The 14,481-nt window shown below is 41.5% G+C and overlaps 1 protein-coding gene across 19 annotated transcripts in view; it reads right to left on the reverse strand.

Moving 5' to 3' along the window:
• WDR20 (WD repeat domain 20) overlaps positions 1-14,481 on the reverse strand; it is an 85,437-nt gene that overhangs the window by 35,688 nt on the left and 35,268 nt on the right. The gene's annotated exons all lie outside the window — the stretch shown is intronic.

A 14,481-nucleotide genomic window follows, 5' to 3' on the forward strand; every position in this document is an offset into this window, starting at 1 on the left:
CCAAAGCACTCTCTACCTCCTAAGTCCACTCCTCCCATCCTTAAGCCCCACCCCAACCAGCTTTATACTTGGTGCTCTGTTGGGTCCCCTGCCTGGCACCCCTGCCCAAAGGACAGCTTCAGGGCCCTCATCCAAGCCTGGGTTTCCCCAGCCTAGCTCAGCCTCTCTAGCTCTGTGCCAGTCTCCTTCCACCCATTTCCAATCACATGCAATTTGCCCTACACTCTGCCAGATGCATCTTCGGGAAGCCTTAGGTCACTCCCACTCCACCATTGCCATGGCTCTGCAGGGCCTACAGCTTAGCACTCACAGGCTGCCCAACGTGGCCTTATCACCCCTGCCCCTCCACACACATTACCCCAAAGACCCTTGGCTGCTGCCTGTGCTTCTGACACCTTGCCTTTTCTGCCATTCCTTCTTTCACCCAGAAAAACGTCCCCTACCCTCATATTCACAAAAGCAGAGATGTCATGCCCTCCTGACCCACCCCAGCCTATGTGTGACATTCTTCCAGCCCCCTTCACTGATGCCTATCACTATGTGCCACACTTATTAGCTGCAATATGTTAACTATATTCCATATATTGTGAAAGTCCAGCTCCTTTTAAAAATAAGAAAGAAGCCAGGAGGCTGCTGAGTCACTGACAGCCTGAATGAATTAATCAAAACTAGCTGGAGCAGTGTGAGTAGCATCAAAGGTTGCCATAAGCCATTTTGAAAATCAGAAGAGAACAATTGTAGTGTTATTATCATTCCTCGACCACATCTCAGACAACCAAAATAGGGACCAAAAGTGACCAAGAAATTACTTCCAAGGGCCATAAAGGATCATCTACTCGAAAAGAAGTGGAACAACTAGGGGCCTATCTTAAAACTTGAGATCCAAAATAAACCACATTGCAAAGGCAAAGACTGTTCCACAAGTTTTCTTGGTGGAACTTTTCTTTTCTTTTTTTTTTTTTTTTTTTTTGAGACGGAGTCTCGCTCTATCGCCCAGGCTGGAGTGCAGTGGTGCGATCTTGGCTCACTGCAAGCTCTGCCTCCCGGGTTCATGCCATTCTCCTGCCTCAGCCTCCCGAGTGGCTGGCACTACAGGCGCCCGCCACCATGCCGAGCTAATTTTTTGTATTTTTAGTACAGACGGGGTTTCATCATGTTAGCCAGGATGGTCTCCATCTCCTGACCTCATGATCCGCCCCGCCTTGGCCTCCCAAAGTGCTGGGATTACAGGTGTAAGCCACCACGCCCGGCCCTTGGTGGAACTTTTAACCTGCTAGTGCCTGTTAGGGATTGATTAGTCCACAGTCCAGGGCCTGGGGCTGGACCACATCTGCCTGTCATCCTGGTGAAACCAGCGGGGTGGGGGTGGGTTGAGGGGGAGGCATTGAAGATGAAGAGAGACCTTGGCCAATCAGAGCTGATATTCACCTTTTGAACAAAGCTCAACTATTTAACCAAAATTTTCTTCAACATAATGGGAAATAACTGGGTGGGTCTAACGACAAAAATACCACACAGTGATTTTCGAACATCTTCAACTGCCCACACTTCATGTGTAGGCGAACAGTTTAACACGCAAGTAACAATCAGCTGCACAGCACCACACAGATGCCAATTCCACAGTCCCATCACTGCCCTTGAAGGGGCAACAAAACCAGGTTTATCTTATGGAAAGACCCACACAATCCATGTTTCTCACAGTCTCTTCAATTCAATAGTTACAGCCAACATATCTGAACAGTTGGCATTAACAGTATGTAAAGAGCCTAACACTTGTTTAAAATATACGTATGTCAGAAACATAAGAAGTCAGTTAGGCTAGGGTCACTTACGCCCATAGGAAAAACAAACAGTAATCAATTGTACAGTTTCAGTGTTTCATTTCAAAAAGGACAAGAACTTATCTGTGTTATTCACCTCCCTGTCTCCAACATCTAATAGAGGGCCTGGCACACAGAAGGTTATCACTGAATATCTGTCACAGAAAGGAAACAATTCTGAATATGGAGGGAAAGAATAGTAAAGTGATAGAAACCAAGAGACCTACAGCCAAATGTATATAAAAGCAAATATATAATTCTTTTTTTTTTTTTTTTTTTGAGATGGAGTCTCGCTCTGTTGCCCAGGCTGGAGCGCAGTGGCGCAATCTCGATAATTCTTTTGCTGACCAAAATGCTAAGAATAAATGCCTTCTTGGGTGTCCATCCATGAAAGCAAACAGTCTCCATCAGTAAATATTAGTACATCACTTTACAGTTTACAAAGCACCTCCATGCATCAGTTTTTTGAAACCTCGCTACAAACCTGCGCAGTAAGTACAACCGCCACTCCCATTTTATAAACAAGAAAACAGAATCAGCCGCCCAGAGGAACCCAGTGGTAGACTCTGGCCATCGAAATTCCAGCCTGTGTGCCTTCTACTGCACCGCCTTCTACTGCTGGGGTGGTGCAACAGACATGTGAGGTGGCACCTAGTTCTACAGTTCTATCACCATGTAACTCCACGTTCCTAGGCTTGTTGAAGTGGGACTCAAATATTCCAGCCTTTCTCAGTGTGGCCCAGATTCCAGATCTACCTCTTTTTTTCAATCATTTGCCTCACAGCATTATTTTATTAAAATGGAATAAGTCCCAGAAGAATCCCTGGCACTTAAAAGGCACTCGGGAAACATTAGTTTCCTTCTGAATACATAAGGACTTGCTACTTATCACATGGGCTTTGAAAATTTTCATCATTCATTAATATCTTCAAAGAAATCGACATAAGGAAAAATAGAGATGTTTCTTTCTGCCCTAAATTTCCTGGAGAGGGACACCAGCAGTGGAAGCCCACTTTCAGCAGGTTTTCCTTTCAGTATAATCTTCCAAAACAAAACAGTAGCTTCTCTTTCTTAGTTTCCATTCCTCCTTCATTCTCAAACATACTAGCACAGCCCACACTTGCTTGGCATTCCAAACCCATCCCCTTCACTAAAGACCAACCGTTGACGCGTTGTCTCTAGCGCACTTCTGATGGGCTCTGACCTGGAATGAGCCCCGGCCACCCACATTCAAGGGGCTGCATTTAGCCACAGCAAGGCTTTGAGAGGCGGCACAGAGAATTAGAGAGAGGACAGGTAGGCAAGACAACGAGTCAAACGTCAGCAAACAGCAAGATTTAAGACATGTGGAACATCACCTTCATGTCATCCCAAAATGAGAAGACACACACAGTCACAAAGTGCGTAACATGCGTTAAGTAAAAATTTCACAGTGACAATTTCTGGAATTGCTTGCTGCTCATCAGACGGCTTCTCCCAGGGGCCAGCAAAAGCCCCTTCTTTGGAGCTCTGCATCGGGTGGGGAGAGGGTGGCCGCCAGGGGAAAGCAGGAACAAGCAGAGGGCGGACGTTCTGTGGCAGCATCCTCCCTGGCCTAGCACCCTCAGTCAAGCATGTGCTGAAATAACAAGCTTTTGTTGTTCTCACATGTCACTTTTTCCTAAGGCAGCCTGTCATTTAGAAACTGCTAGCTATTAAAATCTACTTCTCTTCCTTCAGAGTAGCTTCTTAAAGATGAACTTAAAAAACGGCTACACTGCAACATCTTTACCAGCTCTTCATTCTCTGATGTTGTATGTACTCCACAGAAGGTTAGATCTCCTGTCGCGAGGCAAGTCACCACAAATGGCTGTTGTGAGGCTTCCTTAGGCTAATGAAATACTGATTTCTTCATTAAAGAAAAGCTATGAATAAACATCAAGATAAATTCAATTTGCACACATACTAACACCAGATCTCATCACATTAAAATGCTGACATATTCAAATGACCTATTTTTATTGAACCCTTCTGTTAAATATGTATAGGAATACATATTCCCATTCCAAAGGGAATACCAATATCTCACACTGACGAAAAGGCAAGATGCATTCATTTCTGCAAAAGATGATTTCAAATTCTTAGAAAAAACATTTTTTTAAAGATAGAATTCTATGCCTTTCTAAAAGTGTTAAGACAACACTGGTAAATTAAAGAGCATTATACAGCAGAGAGTAATTCCTGTGTGCTGCCTAACTACTATACTGTTGTTGTTCTAACCTTTGGACGATCCGTGGGCTTATTATATTCGGCAGAGCACATAAATGATTTTAAATTTCCAATTCAAGTTGCTGAGTAACATAAGCAACAATCGGTAGAAGAGCGCCCATCCTAAGTGAAAAAGGCCCTAAGTCCCCAGTTGTGCAGAGGGCCTACAAACTTCCATTTCCTCATCCTACAGAGAAACTGAGGCCCAGGAAGAGGTGGTGATCTGCCCAAGGCTCATAATGCTTACAACTTCACCTTTAACCATATCTAGCTGTTAGTCCCTTTTCAATCACCCAACATCAGCTAGAACAACAAGCTACTGAACCTGTAATATATAAAATTTCAATAAACAACACGTGTACCAGTAATTGTACATCAAATGACAGCATTTTGGACATAGTACACTGCTGTGTTTCAAACAGGAAGCAAAAGATCTAGAGTGAGGGAACATTAAACATATCTTAAACATTAATGGAGATCAGCTACTAAAACAAGTGGCCAAAATGCTTGACTTCGCTTCTGCAATTCAAATAATCTCTGATCCAACCAGGCGTGAGCTGAAGAATACAGCCTCAAATCAATTCGGGTATAAGAGAGCTGATCTTCTAAATACTAGTGTGAGGAAAAGCTTTGATCTTGCCTTCATCGGAAGTTCAACAGCACTAGTTCATCACTGCAACTACTCACTTGGCACTTGTACTGTTAGTCATTTCTCATATATGTCGAATATCCTCAAATAACCTAAAAAAAATGTTTAGGGCACAACTTTCTTTTTTTTTTTTTCTCTGAGATGGAGAGCTCTGTTGCCCAGGCTGGAGTGCAGTAGCGCAATCTCGGCTCCCTGCAACCTCCACCTCCCGGGCTCAAGTGATTATCCTGCCTCAGCCTCCCAAGTAGCTGAGATTACAGGTATGCACCACCACGGCTGGCTAATTTTTATATTTTTAGTGGAGACAGGGTTTCACCATGTTGGCCAGACTGGTCTTGAACTCCTGACCTCAAATGATCCGACCTCTTTGGCCTCCCAAAGTGCTGGGGTTATAGGCACGAGCTACCGCACCGGCCTGTTTATTTTTTAAAGGGCCAGGCATGGTGGCTCATGCCTGTAATCCCAGCACTTTAGGGGGCCAAGAAAGGAGGACAAATTGAGTCCAGAAGTTCAAGACCAGCCTGGGCAACATAGTGAGAACTTGTCTCTACAAAACAATTTTTAAACAGAAAGAAAAAAAAGTTAAAACTAGATTAAATACAAGAAAAAGACCTTCATAAGTCAAGAAATCAACCATAAAGAATATTTACACATCTGTCAAGGAACAGCCTGTGTTCAAATATAAACTTCTTTCACTATGTTTTCAAGGCCAGCATGGAAAATATAGACCCAAACTCTTAAAAAAAGAATACAGGATGCCAGGGACAGTGGCTTGTGCCTGTAATCCTCCCACTTTGGGAGGCTGTGTTGGGAGGACTGATTGAAGGCAGGAGTTTGAGTCCAGCCTGGCCAACATAGCAAAAAAAAAAAAATTTCTATTAAAAAAAATTTTTTTAATACAGAAAAAAAGACATGATGTTTGGGATTTGCTTTAAAATAATCCAATGGGGATAAGATAATAGATGAAATGAGACTTGTCATATGTCATTAACTGCTGAAGCTGGGAGACAGGTATATGAAAGTTCATTATACTATTTTCTCTACTTTTGTATAAACTGGAAAATTTCTATAACTAAAATTTCTATAGCTAAATTTCTATACTAAAAGTATAGGCTGGGCACAGTGGCTCACGCCTGTAATCCCAGCGCTTTGGAAGGCCAAGGTGGCGTGGATCACTTGAGTCCAGGAGTTCGAAACCAGCCTGGGCAACATGGTGAGATGTCTCAATTAAAAAAAAAAAATATATATATATATATATGGAATAAAAAAAGTCTAATTCTGTTGGGCCATATATTTATTTACATGTACATATTTGCAAAGAAAACAGTTTGAAAAGATATTCATCAAAATATTAAAAGTTTACTATTAAAAGACTGGGTAATATTTAGATAATATTTTCTGCCTTTTTGTCAATAATCATATATTACTTACATAATTTTTTAATAGAAAAAAATAACCAAAAAAACTACTAAAACTATTTCAAAATTATTCTAGTAGTTTAAAAGCATGTCATTGCTTGGTATTAGGGTCACAGAAAAATCTGTGACTTGATAAACAGTAAAATTCACAATAAAAGGAAGCTTACTGTAACACTGAGCAAATGCATGAATGGGAATGATATATCATCAACAGATGATAATATATTTCAAACAGGCCAAATCATAAAGGTTCACACCAATTAAGACCACAGGAGTCTATTACTCATCTTTCTGTGGCATCAGTGACATCACTCAACGAGAAGAGAAAGGCCAGGAAAATTATTTAAAGAAGCCAACCATTCAGGCAATAGATGAGGAAGCCATGGCTAGTTCTTTTGTTTTACTCTTCAAATAGCATTCAGTGTTACAACAGTTCACTGTGCGCTCTTAATTTGCTACAGTGGCAAATAAAGATAGCTTTCCCCAGAGTCCTCTTTGGGAAATCCAATCTGTTCCAAGTTTAGCTCCCTATTTTTTCTCTAATGTGTATTTATAATATGAATCCACATCTTTTTCATAAGAACTGAACTGAGAATTTATCACCAATTTTACAGTCTTCTAAAGATTCTAGGAAAACTGAATCCTACACTACCCTTAATCCAGAAGAAACAGCTAAAAGGATTACACAGTGAAATTTGTTTTCAAGTATTCTGTAATATTTTTAGCATTTAGAAGTTAAAATCTTGAAACCTGAAATAAAAATATTACACTGAAAGGGAAAGGAGGTGTATTCGTTGTCTCAATAAGGGACAGTGCTGTATTTAAAATGTAGGTTAGCAGGCCAACCCACTTAGAACTGAATAGAAAGCTCCACACTGAAGGCTAAAATCAACCATAATCCAAAAGTTAACGCTTGTCAACAATTCCACATGTGCTATGGCTATGCTCTATGCTAAGCTTACCACTCATCATCTCGTATAATGCACTGCAGTCTCATATGACATAATATATGGAATTAAAATTTTGCAACTACTAGCTTAAAAGTTAAATATAAAGCTATTCCCAAAGAAGTAGACTACAGAAGCAACTCATTTCCCAGTGTATATAATTCTGTAATATATTTATAACATATAAAAATCTTATATGAATGTAGGTAATCTAAGTCTTACATCAGGGGATCAGATAATAGACAAATAAAGCTGGAGTGGCACTTTAAAAAATTACCTCAGGTGAATGGTCATTTAAAAAAAAAAAAGTCACACTTGTTCTCAAGATGCTGCAACTCAGACCAAAGAAGTAAACTGCCTAAAATCATACAACCAATTAACACAGCAGTTCAACTCGGAGCTCTGGTCTCATTCACTGTAAGTGCACCATGCCCAGGAAACTAGGAAAAGCACTAAGGTAATCTAACCCAAAGCCCTCATTTCTCAGTCTCCTTCTCCTCTCACCTGTGGTCTTCTTGCTTCTACATTAGACAGTAACTACCAGACAGAACCTGAAACTATTCTATTATTTATAACACAGTGCCATGAACTACAGAAGACTTTCCCAAACTCATTAAATTTAGGATAAAACAAATGACACTCATTTGGTGAAAGTTCATAAGTTATGTTCTGAATGCTGCCAGCCTTCTTCAGGAGACAGCAACTGTACAGGAAGACACGAGTTGCTTGCCTCTTGATAATTCAAAGTTCTCAAGCTGAATGTGTCCTGATGAACTAATGCCAAAGCCCACATCCACAGCTCTTTGCAAAGCTTTTGGCCACCTTCAGGAAAATCATCCCTTTGCCATGCAGCCAAATACTCACCAATAAAACTCTAGTCAGCAAGGATGTATGCAAAATTCTGTATGCAAATACAAGGATGGCAGAAACAGGCAGCAATTTTAAACTAGGGTACACAGATATAGAAAGCTAAGAAATGCAGGCTAGCCCTTCACATGGTTATGACAAAGGGTAAAGCTCCAAATACCAGCAGGTCTCATAGACAGCAGCTGTGGCTACAAACCAAAAGAGAATCTCTAAAGTGACAGAGAAAGATCTGATCTCTCCTCCCTGTAGAGTACTACAACTAGATTTGTCTTTAAATATGAAGAGACCCAAAATAACACAACGTCCCCACTTTTCTTGTTGCCCACAGCAAGCCTGAGTACTTGCCCTGCTCTCACAAAATTCTTACAAAATTCTTGACCCCAAGCAGTAATCCCAGCTACTCCGGAGGCTAAGTCAGGAGGATCCCTTGAACCCAGGAGTTGCAATAAATAGTATGCTATTTTAAACGTGTAAAGTGATATGTTATATAGAGAAAGCTCTAGTTGAAAGTGTGCAAGACACTCTAAAGAGTGGTTAAGAGCAGAGACTCTGGAGCCAAGATGCCTTCAGGTTCTGTCCTGTGAGCTTAAACAAGCTATTTGCTTTTATGTACCACCACTTCCACAAAATGGGAAAATGGGGCTAATAAAACAGTGACCCTGCTACAGGCAGCGTTCGAGGATTAAAGGAGTTAAAATATGTAAAGTGATCAGAATCATACCTGGAACAAACTAAGTGCTATGTAAGTACTGGCTCTTATTATTATTATTATTGTTTTGTTTTTGAGGCAGTCTTGCTATGTCGCCCAGGCTGCAGTGCAGTCTCAGCTGACTGAAACCTCCGTCTCCTGGGTTCAAGCGATTTTCCTGCCTCAGCCTCCCAACTAGCTGGGATTACAAGCGCCTGCCACCATGCCTGGCTAATTTTTGTATTTTTAGTAGAGACAGGGTTTCACCATGTTGGTCAGGCTGGTCTTGAATTCCTGACCTCAAGCGATCCGCCTGCCTCCGCCTCATAAAGTGATGGGATTACAGGCGTGAGCCACCGTCCCGACATAACTGTTATCGTTATTAATAGTATCAATTTACATTTTTAAAATGCATTCAAACCAAGAACTGCAGTGAGTTAGCATGGAAAGAAGTATTTGATTCCTTACGAGGCATTTTAAAAATAAAAGCTGGCCGGGCATGGTGGCTCACGCTTGTAATCCCAGCACTTTGGGAGGCTTAGGCGGGCGGATCACGAGGTCAGGAGATCGAGACCATGGTGAAACCCCGTCTCTACTAAAAATACAAAAAATTAGCCGGGCGTGGTGGTGGGCGCCTGTAGTCCCAGCTACTCAGAGAGGCTGAGGCAGGAGAATGGCGTGAACCCGGGAGGTGGAGCTTGCAGTGAACCGAGATCGCGCCACTGCACTCCAGCCTGGGTGACACAGTGAGATTCTGTCTCCAAATAAATAAATAAATAAATAAATAAATAAAAGTTAATATTTAGCCATCTGTTGGAAAATGTATGTACAAATATGAGGGGAGGGATTTGAAAATGAGGGGGGTGAGGAAGGGCAAAGTTAAACCAGTAAAATTACTCTTTCCAATCAGTTAAGATTTTACTGGACTTGATGTAGCATAATTTTTTTAAGTTATAAATACAGGCAGGGCATGGTGGCTCATGTTTGTAATCTTAGCACTTTGGGAGGCTGAGATGGGAGGAGTGCTTGGGGCCAGGAGTTCAAGACCAGCCTGGGCAACATAGTGAGACCCCATTTCTTTTTTTTTTTTTTTTTTAGAAAAAAATACTTTAAAAAAAGTTAGAAGTTCAGAGGTCAGAACTGTGTAGTATACCAATTTACACCTCAATGAAAGTTTAATTTCTGAGACAAAAATAAAGTAGCACATATGATGGCTCTACCTGTGAAAATACAGAGGTTAGAATATGATCTTAAAGGCCTCTTTTATCATACCTAATTCTGACACATTGTAAATAAATGAATATTATTAAATGGAAAATAGTCTTTTTTTTAAAAGCTGAAAGGTTGCTGCTTAGTGGGTGGGTTAAGTATATGATGACAGAAATCTAGAAATACAGGTATTACAACTATTTATTATAAAACCACATGACAGCCACACAGGCATATGCATTCTCTGGGAGCAAGAGTTTACATGAAAAGCAGGGTGGGGTGCTAGAAAGAACATAGGCTTTGGAGTCTGACAGGCCTTGCTGAAATCTCCGGCTGCCACTTATCAGCTGTGTAGCCTTGGCAAGTTACTACATCCCTCAGAGACTCCCCTCTCTCATCTCTATATAAAGTGGGACGCGCCACTCCCTCTTCTGCAAAGTATCTGTGAGATCATAAGGGACAGTGCATGTGACAGCACCTAGTTCAGTGCCTAGCCCAGTGTAGCTATTCAGTAAATGGGAGCTGTGATGAGATAGAAACAAATCAGCAGTGATTAGTATAGTCTACAAATTAAATAGTGAGCTGAGTGTTCGTTCGCTGTGAGGTAAACCGATATTAGATCCTATAAGGCAGTGGTTCTCAAACTAGCCCATCGGAATTACCTGGCATGCTAGTTACACCACAGATTGCTGGGCCCGCTCTCACAGTTCCTGATTCAGTGTTCAAGTGCAGGGGCCCAGAATCTTCATTGCCGCAAGTTCTGAGGGGACGCTGATACTGCTGGGCAGGGACCATGCCTAAGAGAACCACTGGTGTAAGAGAAGAGAAGGAGAAGAGGTGCACAAAAATGGTCCATTCTGGAATACACACACACCAAACGATTTTTTTTTTTTTTTTTTTTTGAGACAGAGCCGCACTCTGTAGCCCAGACTGGAGTGCAATGGCACGATCTTGGCTCACTGCAACCTCTGCCTCCAGGGTTCAAGCAATTCTCCTGCCTCAGCCTCCCAAGTTTAGCTGGGACTACAGGCTCATGCCACCACACCTGGCTAATTTTTGTATTTTTGGTAGAGACGGGGTTTCACCATCTTAGCCAGGCTAGTCTCGAACTCCTGACCTCAAGTGATCCACCCACCTCAGCCTCCCAAAGTGCTGGGATTACAGGCATGAGCCACTGCACCCAGCCACATAACAATTCAACCCCACATATACAGATCTCAAACTCCACCACCCTACAAAAGATACAAACTCATGTATAAAAAATGAGGATGCCAAGGCACAGGGATCTTTCAGGACTGGTGAAACCATGCCCCCAATAGTTAAAGACACCAATGACTAACAGAAATTCTCGAGTTTGCAGGATTGCAGGTAAGAAAAGAAACAACTTACTGACACGCCCTCCACTTGGAAGACAGATAACATAACAGGCTAAAATTGGTTGGAATCAATATAGGTGACTGGAGTTTGTGTAGAACAAGCTTAAATTTCTACCACATGGTTCATACTAACTTCCCCCAAATTTGCACATGGGACCCATGAGGAGGCATGAAGAGATAACTGCGGAAGCCTGAAGACTTTCCAGACCACACCTTTCCTTATATCAACACCTGCTACTCCCAGAATCCACTCCCTAAAGCTTTTCCAATAAAGTTACTGCCTTAAAGCCAGCACAGAGAGACAGATTTGAGCTGAACTCCTGACTCCTTGTGAGTCGACTTGCAATAAAAAGAAAGCCAATATCACGACACTGGGTTTTTGAGAAAATACTCAAAAACCCAGTGGCTTGATTCTCATCTGGCTGTATTTCTCATAGCTAGTAGACTCCCTTCACTGGGTTTTGAGAAAACTTTCTCAAAAACCCAGTGTCACAGTATAGGCTTCTGGCACATTGGACAGCAAGGCCCTTTTGCTTAGTAACACGGACAAATACTGATGTTTTTCAAAGTTCCTGCAGTCTCACAGTTTTTGTAAATGTAAGAAGTAAAATACTTGGGCAATGGCATTGGCAAGTAGAAATATGCGGGAAGGCACTTCAGAAAAGAGCGAGACAAATAGATAAACAAGTGTGTGAAAACAATGGTCTCAGCTCAGCTAGTTCAATATCTGAATGGGAGAATCTCATCAGGAGAAACGATGATACGGAGATTTTGAAGACGCACTGATAGGATAACTTACTAGGCTTAGCTTGGATTTGATGTCATGAGTAAAGTGAACCATTACAAATCTCGGGCAAGTTAGCCACATGGTAGAAATGGTAACTGCAAGGTGGGGCATGGTGGCTCACGCCTGTAATCCCAGCACTTTGGGAGGCCAAGGCAGGCGGATCACCTGAGGTTGAGAGTTCAGGACCAGCCTGACCCCATCTCTACTAAAAAAAACAAAAAAACAAAAAAACAAATAATTAGCCAGGCATGATGGCAGGCGCCTGTAGTCCCAGCTACTCAGGAGGCTGAGGCAGGAGAATGGCGTGAACCCGGGAGGCGGAGCTTGCAGTGAGCCAAGATGGCGCCACTGCACTCCAGCCTGGGAGACAGGGCGAGACTCCATTTCAAAAAAAAAAAAAAGAACTGGTACCAATCCTACTGAAACTATTACAAAAGATAAAGAGGGAATCCTCCCTAAATCATTCTATGAAGCCAGTATCACCCTAATACCCAAAACCAGCAAGGATATAACAAAAAAAAAAAAAGGAAAGAAAACTACAGACCAATATCCCTGATGAACGGAGATGTAAAAATCCTCAGCCGGGCACGAATTTTTGTATTTTTAGTAGAGACGGGGTTTCACCATGTTAGCCAGGATGGTCTTGATTTCTTGACCTCATGATCTGCCCGCCTTGGCCTCTCAAAGTGCTGGGATTACAGGCGTGAGCCACCGCACCCGGCCCCACTTTCACTTTTTTTTTGTTTTTGAGACAGAGTCTCACTCTGTCGCCCAGGCTGGAGTACAGTGGCATGATCTCGGCTCACTGCAACCTCTGCTTCCTGGGTTCAAGCTATTTTCCTGCCTCAGCCTCCCAGGTAGCTGAGACTACAGGTGTGTGCCACCATGCCCGGCTAATTTTTTTGTATTTTTAGTAGAGACAGGGTTTCACCGTGTCAGCCAGGATGGTCTCAATCTCCTGACCTCGTGATCTGCCCACCTCGGCCTCCCAAAGTGCTGAGATTACAGGCACGAGCCACCGTTCCCGACCCTGACTTTCACTTTTATTCAACATAGTTCTGGAAGTCCTAGCCAGAGCAATCAGACAAGAGAAAAGAAATAAAGGGCATCCGAATCAGTAAAGGGGAAGTCAAACTGCTGCTGTTTGCTGATGATATATAATTATATACCTAGAAAACCCTAAAGACTCATCCCAAAAGCTCCTAGATCTGATAAATGAATTCGGTAAAGTTTCTGGATACAAAATCAACGTACACAAATTAGTGGCTCTGCTATACACCAACAGCGACCAAGCTGAGAATCAAATCAAGAACTTAACCCCTTTTACAATAACTGCAAAAAAAAATAATAAAATACTTAGGAATATACCTAACCATTGATGTGAAAGACCTCTACAAGGAAAACTACAAGACACTGCTAAAAGAAATCACAGATGACACAAACAAATGAAAACACATCTCATGCCATGGATACGTAAAATTGGTATTGTGAAAATGGCCTTACTGCCAAAAGCAATCTATAAATTCAATGCAATTCCCATCAAAACACCATCATCATTCTTCACCAAACTAGGAAAAGCAATCCTAAAATTCATATGGAAACAAAAAAGAGCCCACATAACCAAAGCAAGACTAAGCAAATAGAAAAAAATCTGGGGACATCATATTACCTGGCTTCACACTATACTACATGGCTATAGTCACCAAAACAGCATAGTACTGGTATAAAAACAGATATACAGACCAACGGAACATAACAAAGAATCCAGAAATAAACCCAAATATTTACAGCCAACTGATCTTCGACAAAGCAAACAAAAACATAAAGTGGGGAAAAGACACTCTATTCAATGAATGGTGCTGGGATAATTGGTAAGCCACATGTAGAAGAATAAAATTGGATCCTCATCTCTCACCTTATACAAAAATCAACTCAAGATGAATCAAAGACTTAAATCTAACCTGAAACCATAAAAATTCTAGAAAATAATACTGGAAAAATCCTTCTAGGCATTAGCTTAGGCAAAGATTTCATGACCAAGAACCCAAAAGCAAATGCAACAAAAATAAAGATAAATAGATGGGACTTAATTAAATGAAAAAACTTCTGCACAGCAAAAGAAATAATCAGCAGAGTAAACAACCCTCAGGGTTGCAGAGAAAATCTTCACAAACTATGCATACAACAAAGGACTAATATCTAGAATCTACAAGAAAAACAAATCAGCAAGAAAATAATTAATAATAATAATCCCATCAAAAAGTAGGCTAAGGACATAAATAGACAATTCTCAAAAGAAGATACACAAATTGCCAGTAAACATGAAAAAATGCTAAACATCACTAATTATCAGGGAAATGCAAATCAAAACCACAATATGATACAACCTTACTCCTGCAGCAATGGCCATAATTAAAAAAACAAAAAATGCTGGGCATGGTGGCTCACGCCTGTAGTCCCAGCACTTTGGGAG

The sequence above is a fragment of the Symphalangus syndactylus genome, chromosome 8 (assembly GCF_028878055.3).
Source record: "Symphalangus syndactylus isolate Jambi chromosome 8, NHGRI_mSymSyn1-v2.1_pri, whole genome shotgun sequence".
NCBI classification, from domain to species: domain Eukaryota; kingdom Metazoa; phylum Chordata; class Mammalia; order Primates; family Hylobatidae; genus Symphalangus; species Symphalangus syndactylus.